Source organism: Lissotriton vulgaris, chromosome 11 (genome assembly GCF_964263255.1).
Source record: "Lissotriton vulgaris chromosome 11, aLisVul1.2, whole genome shotgun sequence".
Taxonomy (NCBI): Eukaryota; Metazoa; Chordata; class Amphibia; order Caudata; family Salamandridae; genus Lissotriton; species Lissotriton vulgaris.
The window spans coordinates 381,821,854-381,847,927 of NC_141699.1; the positions used below are offsets into that span (position 1 = coordinate 381,821,854).

The 26,074-nt window shown below is 45.4% G+C and overlaps 1 pseudogene; it reads left to right on the forward strand.

Annotated features, from left to right (window-relative positions):
* The window catches only part of LOC147679822 (large ribosomal subunit protein uL2 pseudogene), a 65,279-nt pseudogene extending 40,795 nt beyond the window's left edge, over positions 1-24,484 (forward strand).
* Positions 24,485-26,074: the final 1,590 nt, after the last annotated feature.

Consider the following 26,074-nt stretch of genomic DNA (forward strand, 5'->3'; position numbering starts at 1 on the left):
GGTGGCCAATAGCAGCGCGGCCCCTGGTCAAGCCTCCAGGCTCCAGTCGCGCTGCGAAGGGCAGCACCGCAATCGCCTCGAGTGCCACAGCAAAAATTCAGCAATCGCCGGGTGGGCACCGGCTTGGTGCACAAAGGGCTCCCAAGCGCTAGGGGGGAAATACATCGCTCCACAGCGCCAGAAGGGAAAAACAAAGCGCTCCCAGCACTAGCAACGAAATCTAGCGCTCCCAGGGCGCCAGCAGGGCACACAGTCCAGCAAGAGTCCCTTCAGAAAATCCAGCAGGCAGGGGGACAGCCAGGAAGAGTCCCCCAGCAGTCCATCAAATGTCCAGGAGCTGGGCAGGGCCCAGAGATTCCCCTGAGCCCCAGCAGCAGCATGCCCCTGGCAGATTCAAGTTAGAAACAAGAACATTTTGGAAGGGGACACAACCCCTTCTTATACAGCCAAAAGTCTTTGAAGTCCTTTGAAGCAGGCAGTGTGAGAACCAGCTAGAACTGGTTATAGGGAAGTCCCTTCAGTATCAGGGACAGAGGTGACAGTCGCCCAGCGGGAGGTGGAGCCAGCTTTGTAGTTAGGCAGGCACAGCCCTTCACTATCAGGTGCCATCTCCTCCCAACTTCCCTGGCAGCAGAAGCTGCCTTTCATCCATGGGCTGACTTCAGACAACCTCCTGGGCTCTCCAGCCCCTGTCATCCTCAAACCAGACAGTCAATCCACAAGCAGGCCCAGGCACTCTGGGCCAGGCTCACCAGCCAATCACACGCCAGCACCAACTTACACAAATAGGCCAACTTCCAAAAGTAGTACTTCTAGACTAGACACAGTCATGCCGCATATATCATTTTGCAGCATTCATTCTCACGAGTTCATACATACTAAACTCGCCCCTGCACTCCCCACACATCAGGAACTACCATGGGCATACATATTCCCCATTCATTCCTATGGGAGGGCAGGTCACTCACCATACATACACAGAGAGCTCCAGCACTTTACACTGTACCACAGTGAAAAGTGCGCAGAGGCCTAAAATCACCAACACCAGGTTCCAGAAACAGGCTAGGAAAAAGCAAAGAGTCTAGGGGTGAACCTGCCTAAAGGGCCGGGTCCAACACAACCCCCTTCCAGCCAAAACGCAGGGTAGACCAATCACTCCACTGATGGGCTTCCTTGCTTTGGGCGACAAAACACGGACACGGACCTGCACGGCAGGGACACCCTCCGGTTTTACGCCACTCTGAACCCACCTGGTTACCTCCAAACAATAACTCTCTGACACAACTAGGATACCACACTGGTACTCCCTAGTCATACACAGCCAGGACCAGGCCATAGGCCATCCAAATCACAGGTCCTAACTAATCCACAGAGCGGGGGTAGTAACCCCTGGCATACAATAGCCATTCTCCACTCTCTCTCAGTGTAGCTACAACTACCACTGATCCTTCAACCTAGGGACCACACCCTCAGGCTGACCAGAGGTCACGGGCAAGAATGCCCCACCCTACCTCTACTTCTGGGTTTCCGCACCCTCACAGAAAAGCACTTCACCAGAACACAATTCTCCTACCAGATCAGGACCTGACTCCATCACTGGTCTACCACCTGGAAACTATTTCACTTCTGAGGTACAAAGCACACAGCACAGTTCCTCTTCAAGCAGGTGGGGGGACACAGCACACAGCAAAGTCCCCTTTCCTCTACCTTAGTGGAAACAACAAACTGCAGGTGAGCCCCAGAACACACAGCAAGGGCAGCCCCCTCAGTCTCTTCAGCTGATCCACTTTGGCAGAGATTCCTCTTGACCTAGAAGTTTCCTAATCTCCCAACATAAGATCTAAACCCTCAGGTTGCACCGGGGTCAGAAGTAAGGACACCGTCCCTCTGCACCCCCCTTCCAGTATCATGACTACAGGCCCAGTATGTCTCAGGCTAGACAGAGCACACGCCAGCGGCGTATCAGCGACACACTCTCCTCCAGTACTCCCTATCACAGGGTGATTCTCAGTATGTCCCAGGCTAGACAGAGCACACGCCAGCGGCGCATCAGTGACACACTTTCCTCCAGTACTCTTTCCAGGTCAGGCCACACCCCAACCTGGCTTTCCCCCCTCCTCGGGGAACAACCTCCAGAGGCCCCGCAAATGGTCAAGCACTCTAGACGGTCAAATGCTCCGCGAGCCAGGACTTCTGAACCCTCCACTTAGGAGCGGTACTGCCCAACACTAGGACCGCCGGAGTTCTGGTTACAGACACTCCCCGTCCTCTAGACACAGGAAGATCCTCCTCAAATGACCTATGTACAGCTTAGGCCCCTGACCTGGCGCTCCCTTAGGGAACCCTCCAGGCCTTGAGATAGGGTTTCAGGCCAACGTGGGATACACCGTCCCACACTCACTCCGCCTCCACTGAGACAGGGCGTGAGCCCCTACACCCCTACCATACTACTGGGACCTAGCTGGGTTACACATGAACCTCTTCCCCTTCACAGGATCATCAGATACACAAGCCACTCCTTTTGGAACCACTCCCTAATGCCTCTGCAAGACATCTAGCACACCGCCAGACATCCACCTTCTTGTCCAGTGCCTCTGCAGGACCTCCTGCACACCACCAGAGGTACACCTCACGTGCAAGCTCCTTAAAAAAAACTCACACCAACTCCTCCAGTTCAAGACACCACTCATCCACACACTCCCCCTCCAGACTGGTGAGACAGTTCCTTACTGCCTTTGACTCACAACCTGTCACCCTCTTACTGAGCATCAGGCACCATACTCTGGGAACTGGGAATGGGACTTCACACGCACTGGACACATTTAAGCTGCCACCACTGGATCCTACCACACTGGGGAATCCAGACACACACACTACACTCAGGGAACAACCACCCTCCTGAGCTAGTCTTTTCTCCACAAACTCCCTCTCTTCCATCTACCCACACAGGGACAGGATTTGGGATTGGACACTGGACTCAGCAAGGGATTCCTAATCTATGGGAACCTCCCCCTCTACTGGCGTCCTGTCCTGTCACTTTCTCTCATCTGCCACTAAACAGAAAGCGCCGGAACACATTTGAAAATGACACTCTTGAGGAAAAAAAATCAAAAACAATAATCCCAAACATGTGACTATCTGAAAAAAATTGCAGAGTTTTGTAATGTAGCCAGTTGTCGCTATGGCACTGCGCAAACACAAGTCCAAATCCCACCGCTGCCACCAATGTTAGAACTGGCTATTTCTGGTAGGCTAAGGCTGACGCCAAAGCCAGGGAGAAACCACCATTCTAGTCAGGGCAAGGAAGTCACACGCCAAGATAACCCCTGCTCACCCCCTTGGTAGCTTGGCACAAGCAGTAAGGCTAAACTCGGAGGCAATGTGTAAAGCATTTGCGTCAGCGCACAACAGCAACAACATACTAGGCACACCACAAAAAAGAGACTCCACACAAGGTTATTATAAAAATAACTTTTGTATTGTAAAAACACATCAGATAAAATCACACATATACATTGTGCCAACTGGCACGGGCGATATTCACATGGGATTATTTACAAGACAGGGCCACATGGGCCACTGTCATAATCAGATATAGCACTTTTAGAATAAGGAATAATACACATAAAAATGGTAATCAAAAAGATCACAACCAGTATCCACTGGTAACAGGAACCAGGACCTTACTAGGACCACCTGTACGAAAAACGACAACCACCTAAGAATAAACACATTTAGGGGTATAAACCAGAACACATTACCCATGATGCATGTAACACATTTAGAGGAGTAATAAAGAGAAACACATGATGCCTAAAACATTCAGAGGTGTTAAGAATAAAGCACATGATGCAATAAAATACATTCAGGGGTGCAGCGCAAGAAGACACATGATGCCTAAAACATTCAGAGGTGCCAGAACATAAGTCAATAGCGCAAAAACACACAGTAGGCAATTACTATTAAAAACATAGGAATCACATTGCGCATAACTTACATAAGCCACCACCTGTGGCAGTCCCTATGCCAACTGGCCTTGTTGGGCGAAGACGCCCTGTGTCCAATGTCAGGGCGCGCTGCCATGCAGCGGCAGTCTCAAAGTACAAAAGCCTAAACGTGGCAGCTGCCCACAAAGTGCTGGGCAGCTGGAGAATCCAACTGCGCCAGGTTGGAGCCACACAGGCTCTGACATTAACTGTGCACCCAGCGTTGGAGTCCCCCCTCTGGGGACTCGAAATCAACAAAATGGCCCCAAGAGCATCGAGGGCTCTAAACAAACACTGCGGCCAAATACTGGAGCCACACAGGCTCTGGGCATATCGCACATGCCCCAGGCGTTGGAGCCACATAGGCTCTAAAACCAATGTGCTCCCTGGTAGGAGGGGGCGGGCATCGACAATGTGCCCCGGCGCCCCCCTCCAATTAAAATGGCCCCCCAGGGAGCCTCTCGGGGCTCTAGAATGTTGGGGCGACCCGCTGCCAATCGGGGCCGCCCTGACTCTGCATTCACGGTGGAGTCCCCTACGGGGGACTCTAGCTTCATAACATGCCCTGTAGTGTAGTTCCTAGTTTCCCACTAGGCCCTGCGCATTGGAATAACATAAACAGTAGTATCGACGTGGAACTGCGGATATTCCAGGCCTCCACTGACTATGCTAAACTTAATTGGGTGTGTTACCAACTAGCTCAGAGGTCACTGGAAACTTTCTTCTCTGCATGGGAAGTGATCAGCTTCCCTGGCACAGATAAGAAGGGATTCAGTTTTCCAACAACCGTGCAACATGACAACTTTGCTCCTCAGATCAAGAGTCAATCTCTAGGGTCGTGTGAAACAATAGACATGTATTTTACTCAGTCAGTTTAGTGCAGTTTACTTTCACGAGATGTAGAGAATAGAGAGACAGGCGTTTGTCAATAAAGGGTTAACATTTATTGAACAGTCTTTCTTCTCGTACAAGAGAAATGTATTGCCACAATTGCAAGACTTGTTATTATAAAAAGTACGTACAGTAAGATAAGGATTGCGAAATAGAACTGTAAAAGCATTGATATGGTTTCTTAGCCATACAATGGTTTAAAAGTAATAAAACATATATACATTCATATATACATTAGGCTAAAATACTCAACTGGTGCTTTTAACTAAGCCTACCCCAGTGTGCCTGACCTAAGCCTAACACGTGGAAGGGGAGTAAGTAAGTAGCTTTAAGTTAAGTTGGTTTTGCCAAGGTTTGCTTCAAGAATTCTCATCTAAGGGTTTAGTCAACACCATACCTCTGAATAGAATGATGGAAGTCTGGTATTTCCTTCAGGGGGCACTCGGTATCCCAGTCACCCGCGAGGGCAGACCGGAAACGCTGGAGCTGGATTTCTCTGCAGGAGAAAGGCAGCGGCTCTTCTTCAGCGCGTCGGGAGGAGGAGGCGGGGGACAGCGTCCGCGGCAGCTGGAATCTGCTAGGCTCTTCGCAGAGGGACGGCTGTTCGGCTCCTAAGCGTACTGCACCATCGGTCGGGCTTTAGCAGCGATAATGGTATCAGTAGCTTCACCACCAAGGGACAACAGCAGCAGCGTACTGCCTGCAGCAGCAATGGGATGCACAACAGGGTGCACGGCAGCTTACAACAGCACGACAGCTTTCAGCTCACATTGCTTAAGGCAACGTTGGTAATATTTATACCTGACAGGTGCCGGGTTTGACGCAAGTTTGCTGGACATAAGACGTCAATTAAAGATGTCACTAGGAAGTGATAGTTATCAGTTGCTCATTAGAGTTCCATTACTAATCAAAACACAGCAAGCGGGGATTTCCAGGTTTGCTGAGTTTTTATCTTGTTGAAGAACTCGGAGTGTTAATCTAGGAATATCAGATAGTGACTTCTGCTCTGTCATTGCACTAATTGGTCGCAAAGGAAGTGGCAGAGAACTATGCTGGAATGTGGCTCTGTTCGTGTGAGGCCAGAGATGACTTTTCTGAAAATCGCACTTGAACGGTTATGCCAATATAGGGAATAAATGGATTTATAGCCGAATAGGGGCATAAGGTCGCAGTATCGATCAGGAACCTAGATAAACACGCAACACCCACTCCACGTTTTCATGTCCATCAAATTACTAAAACTAGAGCAATTAGATGCATGTGTAATATTGCCCACCCCAAAATACATAAATGCATTCGAAATAGGCGTATATTGTAATACGTGAAATTTAGGTACTGTACGTTTTTGAAGCATAGAAATCATTCAAAAATTATTGCATATGAAATCAATGAACGATTATGCAAAAAGAATTACACATGAAGTATCTCTGACAGAAGAAGGGCGAGATAAATCATCACATAAAAATGCATTGTAATAACATGTGCTAGAGGCTGATGTAATGTTGTTATGTCTCTAGATGTGTTTAGAAATAGAAGTTTGAAGCTTCTGTTCTCTAAGAATAGTTTTTACCTTAAGCAAAGAATTGTTCGTGCCAAAAAAAGGTCAATATTAAAAAATGTCCAATTCAAAAGAATTAATGCTTGAACGGGGAAATAGAGTTCCAACGCTTTTAGCAGTTTTTGTTGATCAAAACTGAAGGCCGAATTCAGAGTTCATGGGAACGCTGTGTGTCGGAAAGCTTCTCCAAAGTTATTGTTTCTGTACGGGTGAGAACATCGTATCAGACAGGCTCTCAAAGAATTGGTCTACAAAATCAGGTGACAGTTCAACCAAATTCGATAGTGCTGTAACTTGGCAGGTGTGAGAATGATTGCTGTCATCATAGTCGGGAGCAGCAATGCTCACAGAAGGTCGTACCTGGGTGATGTTGCTTTTGTCACTCGCTCGACTGTTACCACCTAGTCTTAGTACAGGTGTCTCAACGAATGCCGTCATCAGGATTGGTAGCCGCTGGGGACAACACAATGCGTGAGCCGTTATTGGTCTGAGCAAAGTATCGACGTCCATTGGTACAGCTGATGGAAGTGAAAGACAGATGTCCAACACGCATTCATCTCCGCAAAGCATACATCTTAGTACCGGTAAGATACAGTTCTGCCATATAGGTCTGAATGAAAGGAACCAGGTCATGTTTAGATCTCTCAGCCTGGCCAATCCAAGGACGTTAGTTATCCTGTCCCGGTAGCGCATTGCTAGGATTGTCTCTTCCATTCCCATGGGAGCTATGTCTGAGTTTCGGCTTGCCATAACGAAGCAGGAGGGTCAAAAATAAAATCCCTGCTACAAGTCCCAAAAATAATGGTATTCCGCCAAAAACAGAGTGAACAAAATTAGGAACGATTCCCAAAATTGCCTGGAAAGGTGTTAGCAGTCCCGTAAAGACTGTCTTAAATATGCCTGGGATGCTTGTTGCACTAGACATGTTAAGGAGTTGGCTCAACATTTCATACGAAATGCACGGGGCAATTTGTTGATAAAAGGTCATGAACTTCAGTAGCTGTCCTTGCAACTAGAAGATCATACGTCTCTTTTGATGACGTTATAGGCACTGTTGTCTGTAAAAGTACAGATTTCATTTTGCTTAATGTATCAATTCGTATAGAATAGAGATTCAGACGAGGCCAGATGGGAGACACTGTGTCTGCAGGCCCACTCGGAAACAATGCTTGCATACAGCATTTGACCATGGATGTTACTCTTACTAGATAACTTTTCCCTGGCACAAGGCCACAACATCTGTGATCCGTTCTAAGAATGTAACTCCCGTTTGAAAGTTGCATAAAGAAGGGCTCTATCTGAGTTGCAGGTGTGACTGGCTGGTGGCATGAAAGGTTGTTAGAATTTCCATCACATGCTCCGTGTAAATTAATACCCTGACACAAAAGTATACCGCTTAGTGAATGTTTACAGTTGTCACCACTAAGAAATACATTTTTGTCGCTGTCACTATAGCAAGAATGTGTGTATGGTAATTTCCATTCAGATTTTACATATCCTTTACCCAATTGTTCATACTGGCCAGCAGGTATGTACTCAAGGCACTTTTTAAATCGGAAAGTTGTTATCGGAATTGTGATAATTCCGTGTATTATCCATTCAATGACAGGACTCTCTGACATTGTCAATGGTAATCTCTCAAGTTTTTCGATGCTCAGGATTGTATAGTCTGCTCCTTTCTGTGCCAAACTGATCTGTTTATCAGTAAGGTTAAAAATGGAAAATAATGACGTTGTGTTGATTAAACGCCAAGGCACATAGCCTGAACGAAGATTTTGTAGCGTCCAGCCTAATTCTATAATAGAGCGTAATTGAGACTGGCCATGTTGTAACATTAGCAAGTCTCTGTATATCACATCAAAGGCAGATGATACAATATTGTCCAACGAATATATTCTGGAAGACAGAGTCATTAACCCATTGTCTACCACAGAAAGTGATTTCTCCAAATTAATACGATCAATTTCTCGTATTTTTTCAGCAGTTTCAATTTGTTTGACTTTCCAAGCCTCGTTGTACGCAGCATAGATACTGGTCGCTATGAAACGCTTTTGACGCTGTTTGCGTGGTCCAAGAATGAAATCGCGCAAATCAGCACCATCTTTTAGTAAAGACAAGTGTTGCTTAATTTCAGCCAGTGTGGATGTTGTTAGCCATTCAAGGCAGAGTTTCCCTACACTGTATGTCGTTATTATCCCTGGATGTTGTCTCTGGGAATATCTCGAGTCTACTCTGGTCATTTTTAACCCCTGTGTTTTATTCAGGAATCTATCTTGACAGCTGTTTGTGTCAGTAGGCCAGATTAACCACTTTTTCCAATCAGGATGTGATCTGTTAAAATGTAAAATTTGTGATACGTCTAACTCAATATCTGCAGTTGTATTCTCAGGTACTGGCTTTGGTATAGACGGTGTTTTAAGGTCTTTGATCTTAGCTAGGCCAAGACAAGATGTTTGGTGTATTGTGTCATTTAAAAACAACATTTGTTCTGGTATCATGCAGGTTCTAAATAGTGCTTCAATGCCTTGTACCTGCCAATCTTTTGTACCCCAAATTGTTTTCGTTTCAATATTAGTTTTCCAATAATCAAAACCAAATGTCATCATTTTGTCATAAAATGCTTCTGAATATATCAATTTAGAATTTGTCAGCATTGTTTTCATTCCTGTTTTATCTAACAGTTTGTAATAAAACGTTTCTGCATCACTGGTGTTAAACCCTGAAAAGTGTTTGAATTTCTCAAAAAATGCTTTAGAACTGCTTTTAGGTGGTGTAGCACAATGTTCCCATTGATTATACATAAAAACATTTCTAGGCTGTGCAGATTTATGCAAGTAGTGATCACCATAGTGTGTGTAACAGAATAACTGCTCATAACTAGATGAACCTTGTAAATAATCATGATCTGTGAATCTAGCTGACATTACTAAATCAGACATCATGTCATTAATACTGTTTAAGTACCAATCATCAGAGAATGTACTAGGCATTACAAAGTCACTTAAGGAAACCTTCAGTTGATGAGGATACTTCAGGATTTCTACCGGACCATATATTTCATAGTCTGTTTTCTCCCATACTACCCCACCAGGTATTGGAATTGCTGTGACATTTACTGTTGACAGTTCTCTTTTCTTCACGTGGGATGATCTGTGTGGTTTCAGGACTAGGTTGATGTTCTGACTTGCTGTGTCCATTCAATTGTAATAAACTTTCCTAAAATTAAAACTAAAATTAGGCATAGTAGGAGTATGAATACCCCTGAGATAATCCAATGCTCAATCAACGGTGAATCCAGATATAGTTCTTTTATTTGTTGAAGTAGTCCTGTTGTATTTTCTTTCAAAGTCTTTTTTGTTTCTGGCATCACTTCGGGGTCGTTTTGATCTTCAGAGAAGTTGTCGAAGTTGATGAAATAACCAGAGGCAGTTCTGTCAATTAATGGGATTGTTCTTTCAATCTGTCTCTTGCTAGCACTTTCAGAAGCCACATCATTGTAGACTGGTGTTGTTTCTTGACGAACTGTTTCAATCTGTGTCTCAAGAGGCACTAGTTCCATGGCATTATTGCATAGTCCTTCATTGTGCACTGCAGGCTGATCGAATGTGATTAGTCTTTCAGTTTGAACCTCTTGGATTGTTGCAAGTTTGGGTATTCTGTTGTTTCTTGGGAGTCCACTGGGCCTACTGTTGATTATAGGCCACATGCTTGTGGTTTTACCAGGTCGATGGACACGACTCTGTTCTCCTTTTTACCAGCAAGGGGCGGTAGCACAACTGATCTTGTTCCGGTGACTGCCAAGACAGGTACTGCTTTTCTGTAAGAAGGCCCAAATTCCTTCTTAACCGCGATCTTTTCTCTGACTAGATCCCCAATCTTTGGAATCCAGACAGGCCTTGCTGGGGCTGTTGCTGGTGGGGCCTCGTCAGTGGTACTTGGCTGTTGCTTTAACTTTACGTTGCTTAAGGATTTTCTTGTTTCATTCAGTTCCTGTAAAACAGCCAAACGATCTTTGATGTCAAAGTTTGTTGTTTTTTCTTGTACCACTGACATCTGACTATCGAGGTCCTGAATACGCATTCTAATTCCGAACAATAGTTCGTATGGGCTGAAACCTTTTAGAGAATTTCTTGGCATGTTAAGACTAGTTTGGACACTTATTAAATGTTTGACCCACCCAGCGCCTGAACCTAATACCTTCGCTGTTATAGATTAATTTATGTCACGTTTTTTTCTTTCTACCACACTGTTCCCTTCGGGGTGCGACGGACAAGAATACCGTAACCCAATTCCCATGCTGGCCATGGCCTCCTTATAAGCTCGAGAGCTGAAAGCAGGACCCTGATCAGAATGGAACGTGGTAATTGCGTATGTGCCGATAAAGACTCGCAAATCTTTTATAACCGTTCTAGCGTCAGCCGAGCGCTGGGGGCCTCATTATTTAAGTGTGTTTAGCCTTAACTGTGTACAATGGGACGCGCTTCTCTTCTTTGATTGCGCAGATAGACCGCCTTATGCTGTCTAGCAGGGATCCTGAAACTACACTGGCCTGTTCATTACTGCGATCTCTGTTGCAGTTTTCACAATTTTGAGCAAAACATTGAATATCTATGCTCATTTCTGGCCACCAGTACTCTGATTGTAATTCTTTCAGAGAAACCTTAATTGTTTGATGTCTCAGACCCAACCCCATGTGTGCTTCCAGTAAGAGGAAGCCCCTCCTGCTCCTGTTTGGAATTACTCTGTCCCCCACTCCAGGGATTCGAGCAAAAGGAACGGAGTTTGCATCGATTACGTACGCATAATTGAGTGGATAGTTCATGGGTAGTGCTGCACAGTCGCCTTTTACAGTCGTTTTTACTGCCAGCATGGTTTCCCCGTCTATGTATTTATCTGTACGCTTTTTTGTGGCTACGGAAGCCGGTTTAGTTGCTTCCGCTGTGGCTGTATTAGCCAATGAATTCCCTGCAACGTGAACGCCATCACGTTGAAGACTCTGTGCGTGAATCACGTGAGTCTTTTGTAGTTCTTTGTATAAAAGAGCTACCTGTTCCCAGAGCAATTTATGGTTTATTGTGGCACCTGTGTCATCTTTGTAATCGTTTTCAATCCAACTCTGCAGTTTATTGTTGTAAGAGTTGACGCAAAAATGAGAATCGCACACGATAAGTGTCGGAATTCACGTTCTGCATTTTCGAGCGCCATCTTTAAAGATCTGATTTCAATTCTCTGAACCGAACAGTTTCTTACAGATTCAGTTTTTGTTACTTTCGGTCTGAATTTACCGCACAGCCAACGACCTTTAATGATGGCACATGCTGCATCGTAGGATTTTCTCTCTACGTTGAAATGCTGTACAAAGCTATCTGTATAGATTATACAGGCGTATTGTGGGAGAGGCAGAATTTCGATTGGCAGAGGATATTCTTCTTCATATTCTAAATCATTCAGTTTTTCAAATTGTGGGGCGAAATAATATTTCACGTCTTCCACTCCTAGAGAATCTATGCACTGTATCCATTTCGGATCCAGTGACACTGTAGGCAGGTTTACTGGGCTGAATAGCGCTTCGAAGGCGGATTCCGCTGTAAGGATATTAATCCGTTTGCCGTGTGCTAGTTCTCTTTCATTTGCTAATGCGATTTGCACTGCTTTCACAGTTCTTTCTGTGTGACTGAATGTTTCTTCTGCTTGTGTGTACAAGTGAGATTTAATTGAAATTGGTACCTTTTCTCCATCATTAGAGGTTAGGTACGTGAATCCGCATCTTCCTGGGATGACTCGGATTACAAGATCACGTGAGTTGTCACGTGTATCTAAATTTGTTTTTGCTAACATGTCTGTTTGCAGTGATCTCAAAATTTCTGTGTGTTTTTGAGTCCAATTGATTTGTTTAAAATCAGGTTTTATTAGTTCGTAGAGAGGTTTAACCCTCTCTGCGTAATTTAGTATGTAAGTTCTTCCGAAATTCAGAAAACCTAATATGGATTGTAAATTCTTCAGCGTTTTTGGAGCTTGGAGTACAGCGCACTTCTCTAAGAAGTTGTCCGCTAGGCTTTTCCCTTCACTTGATAATTCGTACCCTAAAAACAGTACCGTCAGATGGGCAATTCGAGACTTTTTAAAGTTGAATTTGTAACCCTCTGCTGCGAACCCAAGTATAATGGTGTTCACTCTTTTCAAGTGAGTATCTAAGTCGTCGTCTGTGAGATAGATATCATCCACGTAAGATAATGCCTCATCATCATATATTTGTAGTAACTCTGTTACCCTGGCTGAGAATAGTCCTGGGCTGTTCTTGAACCCCTGTGGGAGTCGACAGAATTTTTTCTGCGACCCAAATGCAGAGAAAGCGGTCAAATATCTGCTTTCTGGTGCAATGTTTTGACAAAAGAAACCATTAGATATGTCTAATGTCGTTTTATATTTTTTCCTAACTATGTTATTCATTAGGGCTGCACTATGCGAGTTTTGTACTGCAAATGTTTTGCAACATGCATTAAGGTGTCTGTAGTCCAAAACTAGACGATATGAATTGTCTGGCTTGGAGACGGGAAACAAAGGATTGTTCATTTGAGAGGTGCATGTTTCAATCACCCCCTGGTACTCAAGTTGATCTAAAATCTCCCTGACTTGTTTTTTAGCTTCTTGCTTTATAGGATACTGCCGTTGGGCAGTTGGTTCACTTTTTAATTGGATTTTGTGAGGAGGAGAGTCCTCATCCCATCCTACATGATTTTTATATAATGCAGGTGCCTGGGCTACTGCCCATTTCCCTGTATATGTATATTTTTTGTGAATCGGAATGTGATTCGAGAAGGCAGGCATAATCACTTCTTCGCCACGAGGGCACTCCCTGACAAACTCTGGGGGCCAATCTTTTTCAGCTAACAGAATATCATAGCCTTTTGAGAGCTTATGCCAAAATAGACCCTTTATTTTCCTAGTCTTATCACCCTCTATACGCAATGTTATTTCGTATATTTTATGGGGTTCGCTAAGTCTGGTGTCTGCAGTTTCAACCTGAATGTATTCATTCGTGTCCACTGTCTCCAGATGACTCATCAAGATCTTGCGCGCTATACTGATTTCTGCTGCACTGTCCAACATTGTCAATGCCCACTCCCCGTTTTTCAACTGTGTCCTCAGTATTCTCGGCATGGTTGATTACTCTAATGCTGGCTACCTTCTTTTTCTGAAATTGAGATTTCTTATTTTGAGCAGGTTCCTTGTCTTTGGACTTGGTGTGCTCTCCTGGGTCTGACCGTCCTCTTCTTTCCGAATTCTGTGGAAAAGATCGAGAGGGACGTGTATCAATGCTTTGATATCTATCAGGTTTTTTCAGATTATCCCTATTTCTAAGGTTATATCTTTTCTCAGAGGGCTCCCGCTGGGGAGACTGGCGTTCTCGAGTCGGAGTTCTTTCCCTCCGTCGAGGAGACCTTCCTCTGGACTGGAAAACTTTTTCCTTGGGAGTGGATTGTTTATTTCTATCCCAGCTCTTTTTAGGAGTGTTTGAATTATTTTTAATAAATAATTTTTCAGGATTTTCGAGCAGTTGGGGCTTTACTGGTTTCCCACCCAAGCTGTCTCTACCTAATTCTTCATAGCATTTTTCTATGATTTTTGCAAGCTCAACAGGATCTTCTAGAACTGTTTCCTTCAACTTCTGGCGAATCGCCACAGATGCTGCTTCTCCTTTTATATTGGCTAATAATATAGCCGAGACCTGCTTGAAGTCTTTCAGTAATTTCATACCTAGATTTAAAGCGGGCTCTGGACCGTTTTCATTTTGAATCTGTTTTAGCACTTCTGGTATTACCGCCATAGACGGAACACCATGTGTTTTTGTGTAAATGGAAGCAAAGACTGTACCCCAAGTGTCGCAGTCCTCCACGTGTGGTGCGATTCCCATAGGAAGGCAGATGGTCAAGATTCTGTGTTTCTCAATAGGGGTAGTATCAGGAAATACTGCCTCTATTTGAGTGATTTTCTGTGCTAACCAGAAAGGAATTTGTTCCCGTTTTACGGGTGTTTTACCAAGACATGACTGTATGTTCTGTGGTGTGATTTTATTAGTGTTCCCCTGATGAGGGGTCAGCTGTGGTACACTAACAGCTGGTTGGACTGTTGCAGTCCCAATAAATATTGGACTAATTGCCTATGTATTTTAATTAATGTTTTTAGCTGTACTAACAGCTCTTCCTTTGACATTTTTACAATGTCCGGATGTGGTGTGTAGCTGGATAGAACCGGCCACGTTGCTCCTGCTCTACCTAGTGGACCGAGCCTGGTAATGTGATCATTATGTTTTAGGGCGCCATTAAACCAGAGCAGGTGCTCTTGAAATTTAAGTGGAATTTCAATCTCCTCGAAAGGAGCGTACTCTTCCGGGGGTTTCTCTATTTTGTAATAGTGAAACTCTTTTGTTATAGCGTTTACCGCTGGAAAGTTTATCCATGAATAGAATACCTCTGTCTGCCGATATTCGTGAGCCTCTATCACGAAAATTACTGTACCACCTTGAGGTGTCAGTCCGTTATCTATAAGTTTTAATGTTATAGATCTTCTTAAGTGGACCGGGATGATTACTGCACCCGGTACCATATCGTCGGAATCCTGCTGAGTTGCATTTACTGCGGCCCCAGTGGTTCCGTTATTTTCTCCTGGCATTGTTAAAATGCAAGGTTTGCAGAGTAGGTCTCCAAGGAGACAAAGATTAGGTGCACAATATTTTGGAACACTGTATCCTTCAACGTTGAATAAACCAGAGCTTTACATAGGAATCTCTTCCTACTGAGTTCGGGCGGATTTTAACCTTTCACCCACTCCAGACGTCTATTGGAGTATTTACGGGAGAAAGGGGTGTGAAATATGCACGACTGAGTTACTCTACCGTCTTGCGTTAGTTTATCGCCTTACCAAACGTTTGGGCGCCATGTAGTGTAGTTCTTAGTTTCCCACTAGGCCCTGCGCATTGGAATAACAAACAGTCCACTGACTATGCTAAACTTAATTGGGTGTGTTACCAACTAGCTCAGAGGTCACTGGAAACTTTCTTCTCTGCATGGGAAGTGATCAGCTTCCCTGGCACAGATAAGAAGGGATTCAGTTTTCCAACAACCGTGCAACATGACAACTTTGCTCCTCAGATCAAGAGTCAATCTCTAGGGTCGTGTGAAACAATAGACATGTATTTTACTCAGTCAGTTTAGTGCAGTTTACTTTCACGAGATGTATAGAATAGAGAGACAGGCGTTTGTCAATAAAGGGTTAACATTTATTGAACAGTCTTTCTTCTCGTACAAGAGAAATGTATTGCCACAATTGCAAGACTTGTTATTATAAAAAGTACGTACAGTAAGATAAGGATTGCGAAATAGAACTGTAAAAGCATTGATATGGTTTCTTAGCCATACAATGGTTTAAAAGTAATAAAACATATATACATTCATATATACATTAGGCTAAAATACTCAACTGGTGCTTCTAACTAAGCCTACCCCAGTGTGCCTGACCTAAGCCTAACACGTGGAAGGGGAGTAAGTAAGTAGCTTTAAGTTAAGTTGGTTTTGCCAAGGTTTGCTTCAAGAATTCTCGTCTAAGGGTTTAGTCAACACCATACCTCTGAATAGAATGATGGAAGTGTGGTATTTCCTTCAGGGGGCACTCGGTATCCCAGTCACCCGCGAGGGCAGACCGGAAACGCTGGAGCTGGATTTCTCTGCAGGAGAAAGGCAGCGGCTCTTCTTCAGCGCGTCGGGAGGAGGAGACGGGGGACAGCGTCCGCGGCAGCTGGAATATGCTAGGCTCTTCGCAGAGGGACGGCTGTTCGGCTCCTAAGCGTACTGCACCATCGGTCGCGCTTTAGCAGCGATAATGGTATCAGTAGCTTCACCATCAAGGGACAACAGCAGCAGCGTACTGCCTGCAGCAGCAATGGGATGCACAACAGGGTGCACGGCAGCTTACAACAGCACGACAGCTTTCAGCTCACATTGCTTAAGGCAACGTTGGTAATATTTATACCTGACAGGTGCCGGGTTTGACGCAAGTTTGCGGGACATAAGACGTCAATTAAAGATGTCACTAGGAAGTGATAGTTATCAGTTGCTCATTAGAGTTCCATTACTAATCAAAACACAGCAAGCGGGGATTTCCAGGTTTGCTGAGTTTTTATCTTGTTGAAGAACTCGGAGTGTTAATCTAGGAATATCAGATAGTGACTTCTGCTCTGTCATTGCACTAATTGGTTGCAAAGGAAGTGGCAGAGAACTATGCTGGAATGTGGCTCTGTTCGTGTGAGGCCAGAGATGACTTTTCTGAAAATCGCACTTGAACGGTTATGCCAATATAGGGAATAAATGGATTTATAGCCGAATAGGGGCATAAGGTCGCAGTATCGATCAGGAACCTAGATAAACACGCAACAGCCCCCAGAGCCTCTCCGCTTTAAATCACGTTGGGGCGGCCCACTGCCATATGGGGCCGCCCAATCTTCAGGCCCACAGCTGGTGCCTCGCATCTGCACCACAACAGCCTCGCGGAGCCCCTCCCCCAGCCGCTTGCACTCACCGGCCGTCATCTGCGGGGGCTCCTCTCTGCAGGCGGCGGCGCAGGACTTCTCGGGGGCTCCCTCCCGGACATAGGAGCCCCGTAGCACCACTCCTGCTTCCTTCTCCGGGGCTCCCTCAGGCCAGAGGAGCCCCACAACAGGCCTCACTTGCAGCGGGGGCGGGCACCGGCAATGTGCCCCGTGCCCCCTCCCCCATGGCTTCACCACCTCTCGGGCCCGCAGTGTCTCCGGTCTCCCTCTCGGTACGGGAGACCGTAAAAGCAGAAAAAGGGCTTCCCCCCAGCCAGGGGAAGCGGGAACGGCCTTCTCCCGGCCCTGCCCACAATCAGGCGGCGGGCCGGGACATCTCCTTCCAGTTAATGTGCGCCACTGCTACGCCACCCATGGTGCGCCGCATTTACAATTTACAATGCGGTGCACCATGGTGCAAAAACGGCCTCTGACGCATCTGTGCCGGAAAGGTGGCGCATTGTTGGAGTTGCGTCGCAAGCGTGACGCAGCTCCAGCAAGACTCGGGAGTGCCCCATCTTCACAATGCTGTGTCAAGACCTACGCCTGCTTCAAGCAGGCGCAGGGTTTTGACGCAGCATTGGCCTGAAAGTGACTGAGTGAAATCTCATAGATTTTACTCAGCCACTTTCAGGAGGCGTTCCTGCGCAGGAACGCACCCACCTGCGCAGGAACGCCTCCTTATGGCGCAGGGCTTTACAACGTGACGCATCTCCTAGACATTTCTGCTCGCAAGAGCCTTGATCACGATGGGCAGTCTCTGAATTTCGAATTTACCCACGTGGTTTGCTTTTAAACAGCTCGGGCCGTATTCTCTCACAGCTATGGGATTGTGAAGAGTGAATAAAATAATGCTGGGATACAAAGTTGGTCCATGCCCGTAATTTTGTTGTGGAATATGAATATATATATATATATATATATATATATATATATATATAGTCTGACCTGACCCTATAGGAGGCCTGAGGGACTAGAGGGACTCTGGTAAAATTAAAGGGGAGGGGCACATGCACCCCCGCCTCTTTAAAGCCCTGGGTGACCCCCCTTCCCAGGGGCGGATTCAAAATTAAGAGTGTGGGGTCCTGGTCCCCCTGGCAAGGCCTTATAATGCACCCTTGGACCCCATTCTCCAGGGCCATTATTTCCTAAAGGTGATGGGGTGCACGGCCCATCCCTAAATCTCTAAAGGCACGGAGTATCCAATCCCTTGGGGCCGGAGTAAAATATGTTACCTGAGATGCTCACCCTCGCAAAGTGGTGGTCCGGAGCTGAGGCGGAAGGGAGTTCCAGATTCTCACCGCTTCCCTTAAAAAATAATATGGCTCCAGGATCCACACACCATCCTAAAATTAAACAAAATAATGCTGTTACCAGTTCCCTGGGTTATTGAATTCATGATCAAGGCCAGGTGTTTTCCATCGAAGATGTCAGCTTAGCACTAGACTGTGTGACGAGTGGCAGAGCCCCAGGTATGGATGGTTTCCCCTCAGATGTTTTTCTTAGCGATAGATTGTCCTGGTGTCAGCACTTCGCATTATTTCCTAATTCAGTAGCTAAGGGCGCACCCATTCCTCCCTCATGGAAGGGAGCAGAAATAATTCCTGTTTTTAAAAAGGGAGACAAATCCCTCCCCAGCAACTACAGGCCCATCAGCCTAATAGATTCAGCACAAAAGGTAATGGGCTGATTAGTTCAGAATAAAGTCCAGTTGTGGGTTGAGGAATTTAACATCCTATCTCCATTCCAAGCTGGCTTTCGCCCTTGCACCAGTTCTGTAGATCAAGTTTTTCGCCTCATTACAATATATTAGAGAAATGTGGTTTTGACTAAAGGGACACTTTATGCGGTATTTGTCGACCTAAAATCGGCTTTTGATTTGGTCCCTCGCTGCAAACTCTAGAGAGTCCTCAGGGAACTGGTGATGGCACCCGAGTTATTGACGCTCCTCGTCCACCTACATGAAAACAACTTTGCAAGGATTAGATGGGGGGGCACAGGGTGAGGTTACCGATTCATTCCCAGTCTAACGCGGTGTTCGACAGGGATGTGTTATGGCACCCACCCTGTTTTTGTTATACATCAACGGGATAGTGGACCATCTCTGTAGATCCCCCACTGATGCCCCTGTGCTTGCTGGGGTTCGTGTACCAGTCCTCATGTTCGCAGACAACACGTTGATCGTCTCCACGTTTGTTATTCAACCAGCATAAACCCTTTAAAGGCAGAATCTGCTTGAATAACAACCCTCTAGAGCAGGTGGATGCTTTTACTTATTTAGGCATCACGGTTCAGAAGAACATGTGTTGGAAAAGCCACATGGATATGACCATCCTAAAATACCATCAGCATGTAGGTGTATTATCCACCAAACATAAATCCTCCTTTACTAAACCAATCACTCCAGTTTTAGAAATATATAACTAAGTGATAAGCTCAGACCTTTATGGAGCGGAGTTATGGGGATTCAATCATTTGTGCCATCTTTTAAAAGCTGAAAATAAATTTCTACGTGGCTTAATCGGTGCTCCCCAAAGTACTCCCATGGCCCCGCTTTTACTAGACCTAGGCAGGAAAACTGTGGTGGATATGGCAAGGCTACGCCCACTATTGTATTGGAGGCGAATCTGGACTACCCCTGAACTTATACATTATGCCCAGGGTTTGAGGGACGTGATTCTTGTAGATCGCTTTCATAAAATACATTGGCTAAATGAACTAAGGTCTCTTTTGGTAAAGTTGGATTTAAAATCTTTGTGGAACGATCCAGGTACCGCAGTTTTTCCTACAAAAAAGCTATTGAAACAAAAATATTGGGAAATGGTCCTGATGTCATCCTATTTGTCCTGTATGAATACTAATTTGACAGGCCGATTTTTAGATCAAAAATCGTGGCCGTCCTGTGAAGCATACTGGGACATATTCGAGAGGCCTTTTGATCGAAAATTGTATTTTCAATTTAGAATAGGAACCCTACCAATTAAAGCCTTTACTTACAAATAGGCTCCCAGTTCAGATGAAAAATGTCACAATTGTCCAACCATGGCGGGGACTACATCTCATTTATTTTTTGTATGTTCCTCATATGCCGCCGCACGTCGCAAATGGTTGAGACCTATCTGCACCTCCCTGGGCACTCGGAGGTGTTTTGATGCCCTAAGGATTTTAAGATCTGATAGTTCTCCACATATAGCTATTGCATTAGCCAAGTTTTTAAGTTGGGCTTGGATCATTCGCACACGCACTTTACTGCCAATTGCTGCCAGCTAGCCATAAGGTCTTATTTGTATTCAAGAATTGTTTTTACTCATGAAATAATTTCAATACATCATAAATGAATTTTATCAAAGCTCTTTTTAAACGACAGTAACTAAATGGAATGTAATACCTTTTTAACTTTGTGTAGAGTATATGTATAATTTATTGTGTATGGTAATAGTTGTTGGTATTGTGTGTGCTTTTATGACTTACTGTCGAATAAAGCTTTTTGAATTTGAATTCATGATCCCAGGAGAGCTTGCAATAGCTTCTTTGACTCCTTGCTGTAGTTATGTGCTCTTCAGCTGGATTGTAGAGCCCCCTTGTGGTTGGATGCATGTACACATGCACACATGTAGTTCTGTTGATGCAAGCAAGCCGCTCGCATCCACCAATCACATCGGTGTCAGTTCATGGTTGCAGCAGATATATATATCTGCTGTTCATATACATACATACTCCCTGCAGTACATTTGGAAGTCAGCTCGGAGTTCTGTGAGCATGTAGAGAAATAAGCCCGAAGGCAGTGTTCCTTTATTAAGTCATGGAACTCCGAATAGCCTAGCAATAGCCTTATGATATATGTATAACACATGGTCACACCATAACCCTTCCTACAATCCTAGGTGTGGTACTCTATCATATAAGAGAAATGTTCTTGTGATAGCCCGGCCCAGAGCACCATGGGAACAAGTGATCAGGGGTCAGCGAAAAGGTGGGGGGTCCGTCTTCAAGATTCATCTGAAACACAGGAAGGGCCCAACCAAGTTCAGGGCTGTGGATTTCATGGAGAGACTTGGCTACATCAAGGGCATCGTAAAGGATCATGGTCATGGTGCCCCTTTGGCAAAGGTAGTATTCCGAGATCTCTATTCCTAGACGCTGGGGGGGTTAAAAGACACAGGATCCCGGGCCCCGTGGTGGTGAGTGGGCAGTGGCAGTGTCCCAGCCGCTTTTACGGCGCTAGTGCTACACGACCTGTGGTGTGAGTTTATATCTGTTTTAACTGTTAGGGGGTATAGAAGGAGAGCAATTAGGCTCCCTCCTTGTATTTCTTTTAAAAATTACTTGTTGCACTGTTGGACTGCTGAGGTCTCCTGGCAGCTACTTCGCATGTATTTTTAAAATAATTACCTGGTGCACTGTTGGACTGCTAAGCTCTCCTACCTGAAGGCATCAACATCACGCAGGGGGGCTGGGCTCGTTTTCTTCCTTCCCGCCCCGTTCTGACACTGGTGACAAGCACCGTTTGTGCGGAGGGCGTGGAAAGTCTGACCCAGCCACTTCCGGTGCGTGGGGGAGGACGGTCAGCGCTCCAGTCTTCCTAGACGCTGGGGGGGGTTAAAAGGCGGATGTCCACTCGGCCGCGCAGCGGGCGCCCCGACGGCACGCCGGAGGCGCGCCTAAGGGAAGCCCGTCTGCGCCCGTCCGCGGCCAGGTGCAGGCCAGGGCCTTAACCCCTGGTCTAACTGGGGTCAAAACACAATGGACCAGAGACCAACTCCTAAGTCATCGCACACAAACCCCTAACTCATGCTATCAAAGCATGAAAATGGAGGAGGATGTAGGCTGTAAGTATTGTCAGTTTACGTGCTGTGTAGGAGGCGAGGGAAAACAGAAGTACACCAGTCTGGCTTGTGGGCTACTCAATGTCAGATCTATGCGCAAACACAGACTGGACATCTATGACCTACTCAGAGAAAGAATTTGATCTCCTGTTCCTCACGGAAACATGGCTAGACGCTGATTCAGATCCGGAAGTCATCGAGGCTCTACCGGAAGGGTACTTGATGGTTCGGGAAGATAGGCCTTTGGGTAGAGGAGGAGGTATAGCCATTATCTTTAAACAACCTCTGTGCTGCCAAATGGAGCAAATGATTGTAGCGGATAGTGAGTCAGGTGCCTTCACTATTAGGGTGAACGCTGGTACTATGGTGAAGGGCTTTCTGATTTACAGACCCCGTTGTCCCTACACCCGGTTCACAGGTAGCTTGGTGGAGGGAATCACAGAAGCATCTTTACGTAGAGATAAATTCCTCGTGTTATGGGATCTGAACATGCATTTGGAAGATCCGCTTGACAGAGGGGCGGCTGGTTTCTGTCAGGAATTGCAGGCACTACAGCTTGATCAGAGAGTAAAGACCCCCACACATCAGCAGGGCCATTTACTGGACCCGATATTTGCTAATTGGGGGAAGTGGAGATTAGTCCCACCATCCTGCTTCCCTGGTCGGACCACTTTCTTGTGCCCTTTTTGGTGCAGATTCCGGGAGCAAGAGCACTGGAACAGCCACCTCTTAACTACCCTAGCCGGAAATGGGCAAAATTCCCCAGGCTAGGTTTGAGGAAGCACTTATTAAAGGAGGAAGGCCGGGCCACGCTACTCAGTTTGGATTCAGACCTCGCCACTCTACGGAGTCGGTTCTGCTCATGGCGGTCGAGACCATCAGACAGGGGGTGGATGAGAGCCAAACTATGGCCCTGATCCTCCTGGATCTAAGCGCAGATTCGACACTGTAGCACATGTCACCTTGCTACAATGTCTGAATGAAGGTAGGATCTTGGGTGCTGCGCTGAATTGGATCCAGTCTTTCCTGGTGGACCAGGGATTTCAGGTCAGGAAGGGGGACTGCTACTCTAGAGTGGTCAACCTGGGTCAGGGCGTACCTCAGGGTTCGTCCCTGAGCCCAACTTTATTTAATCTATATGTCTCCCCAGTAGCAACCATAGTTGAGGGCCATGGGCTGCGCATAGTGTCCTATGCCGATGACACGCAGTTGGTCATCTCCCTATCTCGTGCGCCGGATCTTGCTGCGGACAGGTTCACAGCATGCATGCAGGAGCTGGCCTCCTGGATGTCGACCAACTACCTGAGGCTGAATGGCAGCAAGACGGAAGTGCTCGTGGTGGGGGGTGGCCCATCGGTGTGGTCATCGGCATGGTTGCCACCCTGTCTGGGGTCGACTCAAACATCATGTCAGGAAGCCAAAAATCTGGGCGTGTCGCTCGATGCTGATCTAACATTTGGGCCCCAGATCAGTCGAGTGGTGGGGGTGTGCTTTGGCGTCCTGAAAGGCCTACGGAAGGTTCTAGAGTTCCTCCCTACAGAGGCTAGAAGGACGCTGGTGCATGCCCTTGTCACTGCTCGATTGGACTATGACAATCTTCTTTATCACGGGAAAGAGCCTTGACCACTTACAGGTGTTACAAAATGCAGCGGCTCGTTTGGTTTTGAGGCTGCCCAGAAGATCCGCTTCGAGGGCAGCGTTGCAGGCACTTCACTGGCTTCCGGTGAGGAGTAGAATTGAGTTTAAGGCTCTATGCACGTGCCACCGCATTATGGGCGGCAAAGCACCAGGGCCTAATTACTCACTACGCGCCAGCACGAGCACTGCGATCCGCTGGCTCCGGCCTACTGATGGTTCCCAAAGTTAAAAAGGCACGCATGGGGGGTACATCCTTCCGGTTTCTTGCAGCCAGAAGCTGGAATAGGCTCCCGCTGGAACTGCGCTTGGAACCGTCAGAGTCCAAATTTAGGGGGAAACTGAAAACTCACCTGTTTATTCAGTAGATGGGCTCTAGGTGCTGCTGAGTCTTATTTGCTTCCACTTACCATAGCGCGGGGACACGCCGGTGTGCGTAACCAGGCGCTTTATAAACTTTCCTATTATTATTTTATTACCGCTTCAAGAAAAGGACTGAACTGTTTATTGCTGCTGAGGGTATTCACGCCAAACAGTTTGTCTACTGTGGCAAGAAAGCCTAGTTTAAATTTGGCAATGTCCTGCCCCGCTGGAACCATGCCTGAAGGAACCACCACATACTGTTTTGAAGAGAAGCCAGGTGATCATGGTGAACTGGCCCATGCTTCTGGAAACTATGCTACATTAATCTCACACAATCCTGAAACTAAGAAACACAAGTTGAGTTTCCTTCTGGTTCTAAGAAGGTTTGGTTTTTCCTCTGCAAACAGAGCTATTGTTGGTGGTGGTCGAACTGACAAAACAATCCTAAAGGCAGGTTGTGCTTACCATAAATACAATGCTAAGCGAAACTGTTGGCCATGTGTCCGTTGTGTGGCTATAAACCCTGTTGAACATCTCTTTGGTGGTGGTAACTATCAACATATTGGTAAGCCTTCAACATCCATAAAGGAGAGATTCCCCAACTGGACGCCAAGTCGGTCTTACACCAAAAAGTAGCTAGATATTTGATGCAAAGAGATATTAAAATCAGTTCAATTCAAATCAGCTTAATTAATTTTTTTTAAAAAGGTGTTTCTCAGAATGTGTGGAAACATGCAGAGATTCTATCTTTCTTATAATTAGATAAATCATTGGGGGGGGGGAATAAACATGTTACCAATAATATCTTGCTGTAAACATATTTATCTATAAAAACAAGAGCAGAAAGAGAAGCACCTTTTCTTTTAAATGCAGTTCTCTGCTCCTGGCTCTGGCAGCAGGCATTGTGAGGTCAGAAATCAACTTTACTAAGTAGTTACAGAGGAACGGCTGAGAATTATTTTTCTTTTTATACTATAGGTGCCTACAGACCTCACAAGTAGCCTGTAATAAGGACATTAGAGACAGGCTTTTATACAAGGATTGCAGACTCCGATGCATTATAAACAGCTACCAACTTACCTACAAAGTAAAGGACTTCCCTATGTAACATAACGTGTTGTAGTGGTACTCTCTCTGTACCTACCACAATTTAATGACTCCCGATGTAAAAGTTGACGAAGTTACAACTGATAATCAATCAGGCAACTATTCACTACCAAAATGCTACATTCTAATTGGTGTCTAGCAAGTTGGTACCTACCGAGGAGAATCATATTTGGTACCGGATATAACTTGCATTACAGCATCGACTAACATATCAGTATGATTTCTTCTGCTAACAGCTACCAATGAAGACCAAAGTTTAATAAAGAACTAGAATATTTACACGGAAATTATTCTCGTCTCTGTTACTACAAATACCAGAAATTAATAAGTCCCCAAAAACATTCCTTTCCATTTGCTCCTATAATATATTTTAAGTATTCCATGTCTTTTGTGGTCCATTACATTTTTGATTATCTTTTAAAACAATAACTTCATTGAACTGTATGATATACAATGTTACTTATCTTAAAATGAGGGGTTTTTTTCTGGCATGGATGAGGAAGATAAAATAAGAATCTACAGAAAATGTGTCCTCATATTAGCATTGTAAGACAAAATAAAACCACTTATTCTGTTTACTTACCTCCTTCTCCTCCATAGGAAATTATTTCAGTTCTACAGCTCTTATTCCATCAACAAGGCATTTAGGCATGCCTCATTTATCTCAAAAATTTAAAAATGTTTGATGTCTAGTTGTTGATTAGAACTCTCAGATAAAGCTGTAGTAGAACAATGGGGAATCAACTGACACTCTTGCAGCCATTGAAAACACATTTTACTCTGCATAGCAGCATTTTTTCCCACATAGTTGAAGGAGATATTCATGAATTTCAGCTTCTGGAACACTTGCCATAATTTTTCATGAGAAAACCATTTCTGTTTTTAACCTCATTCATCTAATCCCAGCAGGTCAGCATTTTTAACATCGTGAAGTCACCTTAGAATTTTGCCACATCCCTAAAATTAGCAGGGCACCACCAAGAAATGATTCATATTGTGACTAAATATTTAAAAAGCACACTATCAATTCTGTGAATGTTCACCCATATTAAGGGGGGGGGGGGGGGAGTGGGGGTACTCTCAGGAGTCTCGGATTCCACTCATGGCAATCGCCACCAGGAGG